The 16464-nt window shown below is 37.0% G+C and overlaps 1 long non-coding RNA gene across 4 annotated transcripts in view; it reads left to right on the top strand.

Moving 5' to 3' along the window:
* The first annotated feature begins 412 nt into the window (after positions 1-412).
* The window catches only part of LOC132483978 (uncharacterized), a 163143-nt gene continuing 147091 nt past the window's right edge, over positions 413-16464 (top strand). For all 4 annotated transcript variants that reach the window (XR_009531136.1, XR_009531138.1, XR_009531137.1 and 1 more), the window contains exons 1-2: positions 413-514; positions 13488-13573. This is a non-coding gene — a long non-coding RNA (uncharacterized LOC132483978). The remainder of the gene's footprint in view (positions 515-13487; positions 13574-16464) is intronic.

Genomic DNA, 16464 nt, shown 5'->3' with positions numbered 1-16464 from the left:
ATCACATATTTTTTAAGACCCAACAAAAAAAGGAATCATTTACAGTTTCCTTAACTATAGCTTAGATACCTATATTTCAATTTCTAACATCTATTTTCATTCCCCTGAATTCATTAACTTTTCTAAAAGAAAAAAGTTAAAAGCACATTCAAATATGAGGACTGTTTAATTTCTGATTAACAGTTCCTGCTTTTTTCTAAATATTGAGGACATAGGAGATTCGGGGTTTCTAGGCATATAACTTAATGTCAAGCCACAAAGGAATTCTAAAATTCAAAAGAAAATATATAATAAACATTACTTGGAAAAATATTTTGTGGATAGAGTTGGGCCAAAGTCTGCATGAAGCCATTCTTATTTGCAGGCTCCCTTTCTGCAGATGATTCACTCTTAAAAACTCCTTTCCCTACACTCCCATTTCCTTAGCTTTCATTTTATTTCATTTCCTTAGATTTCCATACTTGAACCCTGAATTGTGCCGACTGAAGCTCCATGGTTCACATTCAGCCACAAGGTACAGTGTCTTCTTCACTTAACTAAATCTTTATCTTTTCCTCTTCAGGAGCTCAGTTTTCTGGGATGACTCCCTGGCCCCCTCTCATGTACCCCTTTACTTATTAGGAAAAAAATCTGTTTAAGTGTCCCTACTGTCTTATCACTAGACACTGATTTAAGAATAATTCAAGACATACTTATCTCCTGGGCTGTATACATCTCAGATGCATACTGAGAAAATTTTATAGAAAAATGAGGGCAAGTTGCTTCTCCATCTGCCCCCAGATAACATTGTCATTAATTATGCATTTATGTCAGGTAAGTCACTGACAGAACAGGAAGCCATCTAAACCAAAAGGTTCAATCCTTGCCTCTGTAGTTGGATATAGGGCCCTGGGCCTTTCAGTACTTGTATCAACAGATGAATGGATTCTGGACAGTGTCCTTGAACGCTGACTTTCCTCTCTGGGATCAGCAGGCCTGGTTTGGGGAATCGGGTGGGAAGTGCATGTGGTAGCTTAAGGGATTAGAGGCATTAACCTAGGGAACTGTACCCTTGCTGCCTTTTTATATGACACTTGCCTGAGGATCACTGGAAGGATTTTGTATTGTGCAGAAGGCTAAAAGCAGAGTTACACTTTCTCTGCCAACAGGCTTGTTACCATGGGAACCAATGCAGAAAAATGAAAAAATGACAAGAAGCTGAGAATTAAATGTGGAGAAAATTGATAGTTGGTTTCAACATGGCAATTTGAGCACTTGAGATTTAAACAGGATGTTCCTTGTGTGGCCAGACCAATGAAAATGGACAAAATGATGTGCTGGTCTCTGGTCCTGGAGGCTATCTGGGGAATGCAGGAAGAAAGCAGTAAGCGTGCTGTAGTTTGGATAAGGGGGGCTCTGTAAAATTCAGATCCATCTCTGGTGATGTTGAGCTCTTCAGCCCAAATGTTAAATTAACCATATGATCAAAGGTGTCCTTCAAAAGGCATGCCCATGCTTAACTTGATAAATGAAAGCAGCCTGCTGTAACAGTTCTCACCTTTCCAAAGCCAACACACACTACCTGACAAGAGTATTGCATACCTAATGTTATTGCTTGAAAACCTTCCGAAATTTAAAAAAAACAAAAACAAAAAAGACACAGCTTTCAAATCTGTGGTCCCTCTCCCCCCTCCCCCCAACAAGGCAGCTAATTAACCTAGAATTTAAATTAGTTTTATTCAGGAAACCACTATTTCACTTTACCTGATACAAGTACTCCTGTGTACCCTCCTTTGTTATTCTGGAGTTGATAATAAACTGATCAAACCAGATGAGGATTCCAAGACAATTTGTAAAAAGGACTTGGAGTTTCAGCCTAATCTGAGAAAGCAGACCTAGATATTGCACTTTTGGAGGCTCCAGGGAGACATCTGTCCTGTCCTCTAGCTTCCCAAAAGGCTGCTTTCTGAAATCCTATGATTAATGCCTCATTCCTGTGACCAACCTTTAGCCCATATTTAAATGTAATTCCCCTGAGGAGATGAGGGAAGGTCACACTATAGAGGACTTGATTTCACCCTTCCTTCTGGAGAGCTAGTTTTCAAGTAGTAGTGAAACCCTTCACCTGATCCACCCTCCTAACAATTAAAAGCTAAAAACAACATCACCCAGGAAGTAGGAGACAAGCTATTATTGTATAGTTGTCTTTGGGGTATGTCTAACTTCAAATGGTCTGAATAAAATATGCTGTTTGTGTGGTTTAAAGTCCACTGGCCACAGATTTCACTAGAGATGCTTTTTTCTTTCTCACTAATGACTTGCTGTTCTAGTTGTTAGAATTCCTTACTGAATCCTTTGACAGTCTCAACAATGAGTTCTTGAAATGCTAGAAGCCCATTACATTTCTGTTTTTCCAAGTGTGCATACAGAGTTCTGAAATGCAGTAAAACACCTTATTTTCTACTACTTGCAGAGTTTGGAGGCAAACTTGATAATAAACAGAAATTTGAGTACAGTTTCTTGCTTATGCTAAAATAACTTCTTATATCAGTATTTCAGTGAGTTTCAGGATTTGAGACATCTGTGTTTCTGAGGGTAGGAAGCCTTAGAATAACCTGATGCAGGATTAATCTTTAAAGCTGAAGCACTAAGGACAATTCAGCAGATCTCTTTCTGAGATAGACAAATAAAATATAATAGGGTCTTCACAAGCAGTAATGCCTTTGAATTTGACATATGATAAATAAGAGACTGCTTCTTTTAATTTCTTTTATCTCTAAAATCAGGCAGCAGATGCTTGGAAGAAGACTAAATGGTCTGCCTTAAACTAAAGAATGATTATCTTTTTCTGTGAGTTTTAATACTAATTCTCTCACTGGTAGATCATACTTTGGACAAACTTGAGCTCTCCACCAGGCCAAGAGGCCACCTGACATTAATATATTTAATAGTCCTACAACATCCCTTCATTCTTCAGACAAGAATTTGAAACAGTTATAACACATCGCATGATATATTGAGAATTTAAATTTGATTCCTTCATTTTTTTAAACAATTGATTTCCCTTCTCAATTTTTTTGAGGTTGTGTGATTCCCTGCTGTATCATGTACCATAAAGATTTACAAACATAACTTTTACATAGTTTTCTCTAGTATATCATTCAGTTCAGCATATAGTTCACAAATAGCCAGTCTTGCCAATATTAGGACATTTATTGCTTTCAGCTACCACAAATATTTGGAAATCAAAAAAGTTGAGTGGAATGATGATCTCTGCATGGAAGGCATATGATGAATAGGTCTAGAGATCTAATATGCATGATGACTATAGTTAACAATATTGAATACTGGAAATTTGTTAAAAGTAGATTTCAGATGCTCTCACCACACACAAAATGGTAACTATGTAAGGAGATGAGATGTTAAATAGATAGACTGTGGTTATCATTTCACTATGTATTTGTATATAAAATCGTGTTGTACACCTTAAATATATGTAATATTTATTAAAAAACTTAAAACAAAAGGAGGAGGCATCACACTCGATAGCTGTCCTTTCTGGATTAAGGTGAGGTGTTGACTAAATAAACAGATAGTTCAATTTAACAGAGCCAAAAAAAAAATAATGGCCTCTCATACTGACCACTGACCATACGTATATATGTAGATACTGGCCTTTTTTCAATACCTTTCAAACTTGATCTTAAGAAATATGCCCAAAGTGATATCTGTAGGTCAGAATCCCTCTGATTAAGAATTTAAGAAGCATGATCTCATTTTCAAATTCAAGCATGCTACACAGTCCATTGCAAATAGTTTTAATAAACTTCCATTTTCTAAGTTGCTGCACAAAGCCACTAAATTGCTTCAAGGTTAAACCCACCGCTTCATCACCAAATGGCAGCTAATTTTCCAGACCATGGTTGAACTCATATACTTTTTGAAACCCCCTTTATTATACAGTTGCTGTCCTACCTCTAGGCTAATCCTAACCTGAGTTTGACAATCCTTGATTTTAACCTCAAAGAGCAAATAAAAACTCAGGGGTTTTGTTGCATATAAAACCATATCTGCTATTTCTCTTCAGAATCTCCTTCAGAATAACTTGTGGGAATTTAGATGGCTTCCACTCCTTAGTGCTTAAGAGATGTTACCAGGGCAGCTGCAACGGTCAACACTTAGAGAAGGGTGTGGGGATTGGCCACATAGGTATTTCAGCTGTCCATCTAAATGGTATGTGTGAGAGTTGGTCTGTATCTGCATAGTTCTAGGCACTCTTTAGTTTTCTACTTTCTAGAAAATTTTATCATAGGTACTGCTCAAGTTGCATTTTTTACTGAACTCTAATTGATCCTGTTCTGTTCTTAAACACACAGAAAGCATCTTCCTAACGTGGGGGTGTTTATTAATAGTCAAGAGTGTGATCTTTTCCTTATATATAGGTACATAAGTATTTAGAATATACAAGTCCACTAAAAGTATGTACATTTTTTAAGGTGTTTAAAATACAAATTATTTTAAAGCAAAGATTTCAAGAGATGCTAAAGGTTAACTGTTCTATTCTTCTCTTTCCTGATATTGATCTCTTCCAAGTGGAACAGTAGGCCTTTGTTATCAGGCTTTGGTGCCCTCCCTCCAGGAAGCTGGAGATGCCCTTGATTTCTGACTTTGACTCCTAAGGGGCAGCCCCTAGGAAGGACAAAGACAAATGAAAGAGGAAAGCGAGAATTTAGCTAGTGACCATCCCTCCCAGATATGATTTGTTCTAGACCATACTGCAGAGATTTACATTCTCACTGTTGCTTGAAACTTTGTCCTTTTTGGAAAAGAACATATATCAGGGATAGAATCCTGCCTTCCTACGGGAGTAGAAAAAAATTCCTCATCCACATTAGAAAAACTTAATAAAGCTGAAAGGAAGCATTTGCCATTTTATTACACTGAGACAAAAAGTGATAATACACTGTTCTCGCCTTATATTTTGTACCTACACAGTAGCATTTATTAGACTTTTTATGTGTCTGTCTCTCCATTAGATTGTGTTTCTTGAGGGGAGGAACCATGGCTTATTTATATTTATATTTCCCTCTGTTCTCAAAATCTTTTGCTCATTAAATATGTTTATTAAATTGAATGCACAGGAAGAAAAAATAAATTGTTTTTATCACTGATAATTTTTCTTAAAAGATAAACACATAGATTGGCTACAGGACAAATCTTAGGATAGTTCAGAGGAAGACTTAGGAGAGAATTACTTAACCACCTCTCCAAGCTATAGATCTATTCAAACTTACATACAGGTCTGGATGAATATTCTAAATATGAGTGTATATTGTTGTGGGAGTGTAGGTGAATGTACCGGGCATATTTATGGAAAGTTTAAAAAGAAAAGAAGACATAGTCCCTTACCCTTCAGTAGTTTATGATGATCTAGGTCCCTAGGTCACCGGGATAGTAACTATCATTTTGGGGAAGTACGTGAAAACCTAAAAAAAATAGTACCCGATAGTGTGTGTGTGTGTGTGTGTGTGTGTGTGTGTGTGTGAGAGAGAGAGAGAGAGAGAGAGAGTCTTGAGTTTGAATTTTTCTGAGAAATGGTCACAAACAGATTTGTAACATTTGCTAGCAATATTCCTGGTTTTATAAAGAACACAGAGTAATGGCCTGCTAGAGAATCTGTCTTGATCACAACTTAGCAATAAGTATTTTGCATATCAAGTGCAAAATGCTTATTGCTAAGTTGAATGACACCACAAGTAAGGCTGAAAATTTATGTCCAAAGACTTGCTATAAAAGATGGATAATTTAAAACAAACAGAAGGACAGCAAGTAAAATGTTACAAGTCAAGAACATAATGATAAAATAAAGGAAAAATCAGATTTGGAGATTGAGGCTTGCCCACGACTTAACAGCGTTTTCTTTTACAAGTGATTTCTGGCTTAATGAACATCAGTAGAAGTAAGTGGAGTCTTGAATATGTCCATCATTCACTTACTTTATAGGGAGATGACACAATTGTATAATCAGCATTCTGTTGGGAGGGGGGAGGCATGCAAGGAGTGTTGCAAAGGGATGCAGGCATTTTAAGCAACGGTTCCTCGCAGGTTTCTTCTTCCCTCAACTGCTTAGGGCTCCACACCCCAACCCAACCTTGGTGGTTTTCTCATTTGTTGTACCTAAAAACAGAGCTTCCCAACCTCTTTACATCATAGCACAGATAGAAAACGGTCGTGTTTGTTCTGAATAAGGGGGTATAGGTGAGTAAAATAGATAAGGCCTCTCTGAGCCCCAAGTGAAAGCAATAAGTTACAAGCCCCTGTGCTCTGAGGGGATCAATATCTCAGTACTTGTGAGAACTAAGCTGGCTGCTGAATGGAAAGCACTGACCTAGAAATTGCTCCCAGGAATACAAAACTAAGACTCTCCATACATGATAAAATATAATACTTTAGGTACTAGTTGATACCCAAGATCTAGAGATAGTCCAGTACCACAAGCATTAATAAACAAACAAAAAAAAAACCACTATTGGAGTACAGAAATGGCTTTCAAGTAACTCTTCTCCCATTCTCAGTACAAATTCTTCCTAATTTACATTCTAATATTTAGTTCCAGTTTCTACAACCAAACCTATCATGGAAAGCTTTTGGAAGTCTGAGAAGGGATGAAAACGATGATGAAATAGAAAATAAGGCAAATTAAACAAGCCAAAATCTGTATTCAAAAGAATAAAACCCTGGTGGACACCTTCTATATTTGCTTTAGAATGTGTGGCCATGTTGTGTACAATTTAAATTGTTTAGGAAATATTTTTCTTTTCTGAAAAGAGAAGAAGCATACTTCGTAAGCAAACCCAAGATGGTGCACTAAAATTGGCACATTTGAGGTCATAGAGAAGTTATAAAGCACCAACCCCCAAAGAAGGTTGACTGAATTTGCTAAGAACATACTGTGTTAGTGGTGGGTGATCATGTGGCCAGAGGAAACTGTTTCCTTTGGAGGAAAACACCAGAGGATTTAAATAGTTTTACCTAGACTTTGGGAAAGAACACTGTGTTTTCTTTCTACTTTTGCTTGGGTTTAAAAGAAGCAAAGATTAAATGATTGGCAGAGAAACACCATGAATAAGTAGGCCTTTGGTGGAATTAGTGAAGGGGAGGCTCAAACAAGGATGATGACTAAGCTCTGAGAGTGAGGGTATAATAAACTTAGAAGAGGTAAACAGAAAATTTTGGTTTTTTAAAACAATGCTCTAGCCAGTAGAGGCCCTGAAGTTCCAAATGCCTACGAACCAAAATAGCTTGAGGCCACAGGTCACCAGAGCTGCTCTGGGCTCTGTGCCAATACCCAGACATTCTGACTGAAAGAAGGGAGGTTGGGGGACATTGTAAACTACCCCTCGACTCTGTTTATCACTTTATGAGACATAGTTTGAAATACATTCCATATTCACTTTATAATAAAGTAAAATCTGATTATAATATTAGGCTAATTATTTGTGCACATCGATAAAATGAAAAGTTAGGAGTTTATGCTAGATAACTTGTTACTGCCAGATGTCAGCTAGAAATAAAGCTGTATACAGATATACACATATTCAGATGTGGACTAGTTTTAGAACTATATAGTCAAGGCTATATGCTAGGCACACTTAATTCCTGATGTTTAAGTTTTGGAGAGCTCATTTAAAAATATATATTTTAAAAAATTTGTGGCAAATATCTTCCCACATATTTGGAATGGGCATATTTGAAGGAAACTCGTTAAAATAATGGCAGATAAGCTACAAAATATTTGGAAAACTGAAGCTAATTAGAGAACGATTAAACTGGCAGATGTCATAATTAAACTGAACAACTGGAACATCAGAATTTTAAATCACACATTCACCTGAGGCTGAGAGAGAGAGAGCAGAGTCTCTTTCTCTCTGTGATTGGCTACTAGGTGGTTGATACAACTGAGAGGTTTAGTCAAAAATTATAGAAACTGCTTAAACTCAAAGCTTTTAATTGTTTTTCTTGTATTGTTTAAATTTAGAGCATTATTTCAAATTAATTCTCTCAAAAGAGTGTGGAAAGGGGTGTTAAAAGTTTTATCAACAGTTTATTAATATTTTTTTATGAACAGTTATATCAGTACAACAGGTATAAAAATGGACTGTCCAGAGCGTGTGGTCATCCAAGCTACAGACTTGCTGACTTAGATATATAATATAGATATAAGGGCTCCATCTTGTGGCAGCTCTTCCAAACTGCAGACATGTTCCTAAAAAGTGTGGATCTGTCCTACTAAGTACGAGGATACTATTGATATGCTAGACTTGAATCCAGTGATTTTAAACAGAGGGTCTTATTGGGATGAAACATATGATTTGTTGCTTTATTAGGGTGGGTTAGTGAGGGAGGCGGTAGCCTCTTCTCTGGAGGTTTAATTCCCTGAAGGGGAACCAGATCCTCTCAAGGTCCTTTTCTGTCTTATGATAGAACAATAATTTTCCTCATTTTCTCGCAGAACTTTTACCTATGGCTATATTGTTTGATATTGGCCTTTATTTCAGAAAAGTCCTATGGTAATTTTTTTTTATGAGCTGAGTTTTAGTGATTTTTTTTTTCCTTTACTGAGAAGTTACGTGACTAAAAAAAATTACCCACTATATTACAAAAATACTTTCTGGCATAAATAACGATTAAATGAAAGATATTTCTAATATATGCCTTATTTTTCATTTTGAATTCTTCTTTCTACTTCTGGAAGAGTATCAGGGAGGTCAACTACCAAGAAGAGCTGAAAGATCACTCTTCCTGCCAGGAGAGGAGGGAGAGGAAGGGAATTCTGGGGCTGGCTGAAGGAGGGGTGTGGTCACCGGGAGACCAGAGGGTGTGTCTGAATTTGGGTCTGATCTCTGCCGTCCAGTTTCTTTCATTCCTCTCTACCAGCCTTTTGTCTCCATTCTTTTCCCTTTCTCATTCTTACCCCCTTAATGACTTAATAATTTCTCCCCTTCATCCAGCCTATTCTTACTCTTCCTCACCTTTCTAAAATACTCTTACTGAAAATACTTAAAGAACTACTATTCTAAAATACTCTTACCCACTTACTACTCACTTGTTACTCTCTCAACTAATATTACCCTTTTCATTTTCACTTCATTTTTGTTCAAACAGAAATCGGCATTGTTTTCCTCATGTAAATATATAGACACTGGGCTATAAGACCAAGGTGTAGGCTTCTGGGCAGTTTGAGGCACCCTACTATCAAAGAAAATGATGGAAGTTTCCATCAAGATATACTTAACGGCTCCTAGATACAAAATTCCATGAAAAGACACCCTAATCAGCCTGGTAGCAAGTTCTCCTCATATAAAGAAATTAAAAGGCAGAGGCAGATGGAGTAATTAGTATTTAGTATTATTAGTATAAACAAAACAGTAAATGAGAAATGGATTTAATGTTTGAGACGATTTCACTGAATTCTGTATTCAGTTTTCTATGAAACCCAAATAGAAAAATACGGAAGATACCATTGAGAGAAAGCTAAGAAAGAAATGCTTTATTTCCAAGGAAAGCAAGATACTATGAGGTAATAAAGAAACTCTGGTTAGGAGGTTACCAACCTAGTGTTCTTCTCCCTTATACCCTTTGGTTTTTTTTTTTTTCTTCAGGGGCTGAATTATATTATTTTTGCCTCTAATGAAGGCAATGTATCTAATAAAGCCAATTCCAATGGCAGTATAAATAGTTTTCTTTCTACTTGGAGATCAGTAGGCCAGATTTTGACCTCTATAAAAGTTTGGGAGGGGGCGTGGGGTTTTATCAAGGTAACCAAATTTTCTGTGATTTATGTAAATAGTTCATCATGTTAATTTAAAAGCTTTTACAGTGGCCTGAGAATTCTGGCTGGAGTGTATGACATTTCACTTTAAGGATGAATATGGTGGAATCTGTCCATGAAATGATCCAAAATGCAGTGTGAAAATATTGTTATGCTGAGCTATGGACAAAGGCCTGTGGACAGACTTTTCTTATTCTAGAACAGGCAGCATGAGGCAGTGGTTTCATTAAATTTTAGAGCTAAAATAGGATTGGGGATTCCCTCTTCTAACTACCTTTCCCTGGCCCCATCCCTATCACAACTTCCTTTACTATTGCCCACATCTCCAAATTTTAAAGATAGTCTTGGCAAAGTAATCTACCAAGTCACAGTGTACAGGTAGAAGAACCTTAAGTATGGACCTAAAACCAGATCTAACGATGTACTTTGTCTCCTTAGTTCACAGCGTTGCTTCACCTCTCCAGGCCTCGGGCCTCTGGTAAAATGAGGGAACTGGGCTTAATTATCTCTAAGCTGCCTGTAAGATCAAGACCATGGCACTAAAAGTTCAACCTTATGCACTCATTTCTCTGAGAGATTTCTGCATCAATCTGCATGACTCCTTCAAAGGAAAGAAGACTCAAACAAGTCAAAAGGATAGATATGATGTACTCCAATTCAGTGAACAAAAGCCATTTCTTAAACTTTTTGGACAGTGTTAAGGTCCTTAGAACACATAAAAGGGAAATTAAATACAACTTTTGAAACACAGCACAGTAACCTAAAAGGTCTTAGAAGAAATGCTGAGGAGGAGAGGAGTATTGGGTTAAGAGGGAGAATTGAAGAAAGAAAAATTAGGAATGAACTGAGAAAATGAAAGTTTCATGGTTTAAGTTGATTATGTAAATTGAACATCAACTTCCTGTTAATTCAGTATTTATTAAATGTGTTTATGTGCCAGGTCTATCATCCACTTAATCATTGTGCAAATATTTATTGAGCATCTACTATGCTTCTGACACTATGACAGGCACTAAAGATACATACTAAAAACCAGATGTGCCTTCTCAAAGCTCTTCTGTCTAGAATGCCTCTTTTAAGTATTGTCTGATCCTCTCAAGGAGCACACAGGTGATAGGAGAGGAAAGAGCAAATATATATATCAAACCTCTATGACTGTTGATAGAATGTGGTAAGTACTGTAAAACATACAAAAAATAATATGATGGTATTAATATGAGGGAGAGAAATTTCTTCCAATTAAGATTAGGGAAAGTTTCATGGTGGTAATGTTTGAACTGGACCCTGAAGGCCGCATATAATTTTGATAATGTAGAAAGAGAATGGGGAGAGGAAGACATTCCGGTAGAGGGACCATTATGGGCAAAGGTTGAGATTAGAAAGTACTCAGTGAAAGGTAAGGATTTTTAGGTGTCTAAAACACTGAGTATGTATAGATTAGGTGAATAAAAACAAGCAATTCCTAGATTCAGATAATCAAACTTTCCTTGGAAGAATAAATAGATGTCTATGATATGTGAATATGTGTGATCCTACCTCATGCAAACAGTATTTTCATGGTCTGGGCTGAACAGCACACAGTGAAAATACTCTTCACCACACTGAAGGAACTGAAGTAAATAAACATGAAGTGCAGCCAGCTGAATGAATATTCAACTCATTGCATTTCTGAGGGGGTCACTCTAATATTGGACCCTATGGACTCACATGCTTCCTGACAGTCTATAAGAGGCAGTGGTCATAGGAGGGACTCTTTGGGGACATTCAACATAGAAGAATCTCTTCAATCAAACATGCCAAGCCTTTTAAAATACTGACTTCTATCTCTTTCCTCCATCATGTCAGAGGAATATAGACACAGTGCTGAGCCAGGTTGAGGGACATCATTTTTTCTAATAGTCTCTCTCTTCTTTGGAGCGAACAAATTGGCAAAATTCTCTTTCACAGATTCGAAGGCTTATAGCTGCTATTTATCTTGTCCAGTAAGGCATCCACTCTTGCCACTTCTAGCCTATCAAATATTGTCCTAAGTCTTGGAAAACATTCATATTGCCTCCCAAAGGCCATAGGACCCAGTGGGGAGACCTATCTGTAGCCCCAAATGGAGAAACCATGCTCAAACCCAAAAGAGATTTGACTAGATAAAGATGCTGCTTCCTTTTGCAGTACATGGGCTGAGGGCAGGGACAAAGGGACTCACCATATGGCCTTGCACTGTCTTTGATCTGGAAGTTCTCTCATCTTTCCACTTGATTGTGAGATTCTGTGCAGAGGACACCATGTTACAGCCCTTGCAGTGCCTGGTATGTAGTAGATGCTCAACGAATATTTATTAACATTGCATTTAATGTTTTTGTTATATTCTTCAATAAAATGTCCCCAAATGTTTTGAAATTATGAATGACATACCTTAGGCATCTGAGATTCAGCTACAGTAACTGTTCTCCTATGGAGGAATTGTGGAGATTGGTGATGAAAATAAGTCTCTGTACTAAGATATTTTACTCTACGTATAGAGATACTTGACTATTTGTAGGCTGCTTACACATCATGTTATTTTAAAGCAGGAAAAAACCTGGCACAAATAATACAATTTGTGTGTTTGTACAACAGTGATAGTTTTAAGAAAAAATATTTGTATTTTCAAAAGTAGAGAATGGTTGGATGATTCATTTAACTTTTTTCCCCAACACCCTTTCCTACACACATTGAAAATTATGCTAGCTTAAAGAATGAAACATTTTAAAAGCTCCCCACCCCCACCCAGCCCCCCAAAAAGGGCGAGGCCTACAACCTCAAGAGTCACAGGATTTCAGTGCTTTCTACATAAACACTGCTTGAATTTCACAATCTTCCACTCTGAGGTGCTGCTATTAACAAAAACAAAATTAGGCCAAAAAAGTGAGTTTTGCAGCCCAGGCTAATTTGGGGAGATATTTGTGTGGCTGAAGAGGTACCCTTCTCATCTGTGCCTGCCTTACATCCAGGTCCACTTCTTATCTTGTTCAGTGCTCAATGAGTTGTTACAAAGCATAAGCTAACTGTTACACAGCAAAATCCAACAGGGGAAACACTACCAGATAAAGTAATGCTTATAAAGTTGGAGCCAGTGAATTATTTTCCTCTTTGCTTCCCATGGAACTGCTCTCAGGGAAGATTATGATAATCACATAGTTAAAAGCCCAAAGGCTTCAATATTCCTAGGTTTTCATTTACTCTTTTTAATCAAAACTTAGAGTGGACTTTCCCCCTCCATTTATCAGAAATCTCGGCATTCTCCAAAGTAAAAGTTGTACAATTTATACCCTCACAGTATAGTGTTTCCAAACCATTCTCTTGCAGACAGTGTCAAAGGTGAAGACGATTGCAACCTGTCCCCATAACAATCAGGTGGGAGCCTCAGAGAGAGTCCTCAATACCGTAAAGTTCAACATTTTAAAAACAGAAGTGGAAACAGTTCTATTAAGGCATTGCCACCTTCACCCTTGCATACAAGCTTTGTTTGATGTTGTCAGACTCATAAGTGCTTTCACCTTTGAGCCTTTGTTAATGCTACTATTCCAAGTTCCTTGATCACCCAAGAAAGTTCCTCCAAACTGGGAGCTGAAACCATCAGCTGATACTCAGGGGTCTCCAAACAGAACTCTAAGGGGGCCTCTTATTCTTGTGTCAGCAGGATAGAAGCGGCCATTTACTGCCTTTGGAACATCATGGGGAGTTGAAGGAATGGATGTTCAGCAGCAGCAGCAGTGAGGAAGAGAGGTCAGTTTTGCATACTAGAAACAAAAATGCCCCCCAGAACGTTCAGAATGTAACTAGAAAATTTGATTGTATCTGCCTTAGTTTTATACAGTGGGGTGTTTCAAAAAATATTCTCTGAATAGTTTAGATCAAATGAAGCTGAAAGATTGCATAGGAGAGCTGATACACAGGATCTCCTATAATATTGCCCTACATGCTTTCTTTGGTGCACATTTATTTTTCCACAGCCCACATTCTATTTTCTTGCTATAATGTATACTTGGGGGATGGTTTTGCTGAGCAATGGGGAAATACTCTGGGCCAAGTCAGGATGCTTTTCTTAATGGAAGGTATTGCTAAGGAAAAAGTTCATGCAAGTGATCTTGAATCTGAAGATTTCCCCCCAATTCCCAGATGATCAGGTAACTACAACCATAAGAGAGGGCACATCACCAACCCAGTGTCTGAACATTTTATTAAGCCTCAGAATGATTTATCATTTCTGTGAGAGGAACTTTACTAGACACTCAACCCTAGTTTTCTGGATACTACATGAAGGACTCATCTTCTTAACTTATTATATTTCATTATTTGCATAATTTTTTACTGACCCAGTGTTTCAATAAACCTGCTGTTTTGTCAGTATATCAGGAATCAGTCGAATATGTTGTCTAATTGAATTTACCAAAGATTTAGAGTGGTGGTCTTATGCCAACGTGGCTTTTTATCTGGTTATGTTGTATTGCCCTTTGATAAGAGGGTATTCATCAGAATACACCTTCTTGATCTGTGTGCCAGTGAGGGGCAGAAATTTACTGAGGACAGCATTAAAAGCCAATGGAAAGACAAGTTGGCAAACACACTATATTTTCCAAAGCTTTAAATTGTGGTGGAGATATTAAATTAATTTTATGAATAAAAGTAAAATGTTTTTCTGGCTTCATCAATTATTTTGGCAAATGCAGATACTTTTCACCTAATATTTGACCATATAAGACTAATTTCTTCAAAGTCTTCCTCCCTTTGAATATTCCCTCTCTTTAGCTCTCCCAGTAAAAGGTATTTCAGTCCTGCTTTTAAAAAGTAATTATATTAGTGATATATGTATATCATCTTTAAGATTAAGAACTAATTAATGCTGATTTGTCACCCTCTCTTTAAAACTGCTTTCCATCCCAAAAACACAATCCAACATAAGGCCCCAAAACAACCAGGGCTGTTTGACATCTATGTAATTACAATTCTTATTAACTGGAACACATATATTTTTAGATTTCAATGAACAATAGATTAGCATGATGTACATATTTGTATATTATATTGACTTTCAATATTCCTTGTCAAAAGTACCCTTTTATTTTAAAATTGTTATGTTTGTTTAGGTAGCTTGTGTTGTCTGGCAGGCTGGAATTATCATAATAGAGCTTTTGTGACAATGTGTGATAAGCCATGTAAATAGTTTTAAAAACTGTCCAGTAATGCCTATTTGGCTTGCAAAATCTGCAGCAATTCTACTAATAATTTTTAGTGCTTATTCTTTCCACCTCTGATTTTTCTCATTCACCTCTGTTAGGTACAGGACAGCTTCCTCAGCAGAAAGATTCCAATAAAAATCAAAGACAAAGATGAGTCTATTGGAGTCATCATGAATTCCACTCCTTTTTTTGTGGTTGTTGGTTTTTCTTTTTTTTAAAGGCACACCCTCAACTTTTGTTGTTTGTTTTTGTTAAGATAAACCAGATTCTGATTTCAGAGAGTAAAGCCAATTATCCAAAAAAGGCAATACTCAGAAATCAGTGTATTATTGGTTTTGGTCACCCATGAAATCAATTAGACTTTTTTCCCCTGTAAGTGATCAGTGATTTTTTTCAGTCCACCTAAAAAAAAATACCTCTTTTCAATATTACCTGCCTTTTTTCAGTATGCAGCATGGCAGTACAATTGACAGTGAGGTGCTTTGGCACATCAGATTTCTTTTCCATTTGGTCAGGGATCACTTTTCTCTTTTCCTCATTTCCTGAGAACAGGAAGGATTAAAGCATGGCCCAAGACAATGTTGTCACATCAGGAGTGGTAGAGGTGTTTACTAGGATTATGATCCTCTCAGCTTGGCCTCAGAAGCATCTCCTGAAGCCCTGGGTTTGATGTGGAAACCTGACATGAAAAAAAAAAGACTTGGGAGGTCCTTTATCTGGCTCTTCTCCCACCTCTCCCATAAAAGATTAAACAAATCCAGTGGGATGATTGGAGGTGCTTCATTGCCACTGAACTACTCCCATGGGTTTGTTGTTCCTTTAAGTGATCTTGCGAGGCCAGTGAGGGCCTCTATCTTGATTAACGATGATCATCCTATAACAGTGGCTGGATATGGTGGTTTGGTGTGAGGTTTTGACAAAGAAAAAATTAGGCTCTGAAAGACATTTCTCATCAGAAACTGTTAATATATTAAAATGCATTTAAAAGTTACTTCTGGGAAGCATATTAAAGAGGCCAATCATTTAATCATTTGCTAAATGTCAAAGCCTACAAAATCATAGTATAATTATAATGTCACTCTGACATAAAGCAACATCAAAATTAGTGCCTCATCGATAAAGTGAAGTATCATTTGCCTTCAAGTGACAAATTCTATTGCCAAAAAAATACCACTGTACTTCTAATAAGTGACACTCATTTTAATAGACCCTACAAAAATACAATATTTTCAATGTCCCCATAAAACAGTTAACTTACAAATATTACTCTCAGAGCTTTGGTGACATCAATATGTGACACTTGTGAAAATCCTAACAAAATACTTGGAACGCTAGCATGTAAAGTAAATCCATTATATATATTTAAAAAAAGAGAGCTATGTGAAAATATGAGAAAGAATGCATATAACCAACTCTGGAAAGTTATTCTGGAATTTC

Source organism: Mesoplodon densirostris, chromosome 2, assembly GCF_025265405.1.
Source record: "Mesoplodon densirostris isolate mMesDen1 chromosome 2, mMesDen1 primary haplotype, whole genome shotgun sequence".
In the NCBI taxonomy this organism is placed as follows: domain Eukaryota; kingdom Metazoa; phylum Chordata; class Mammalia; order Artiodactyla; family Ziphiidae; genus Mesoplodon; species Mesoplodon densirostris.
Note: the sequence above shows the minus strand (reverse complement) of the source record. Positions and strands in the feature narration are given on the sequence as shown.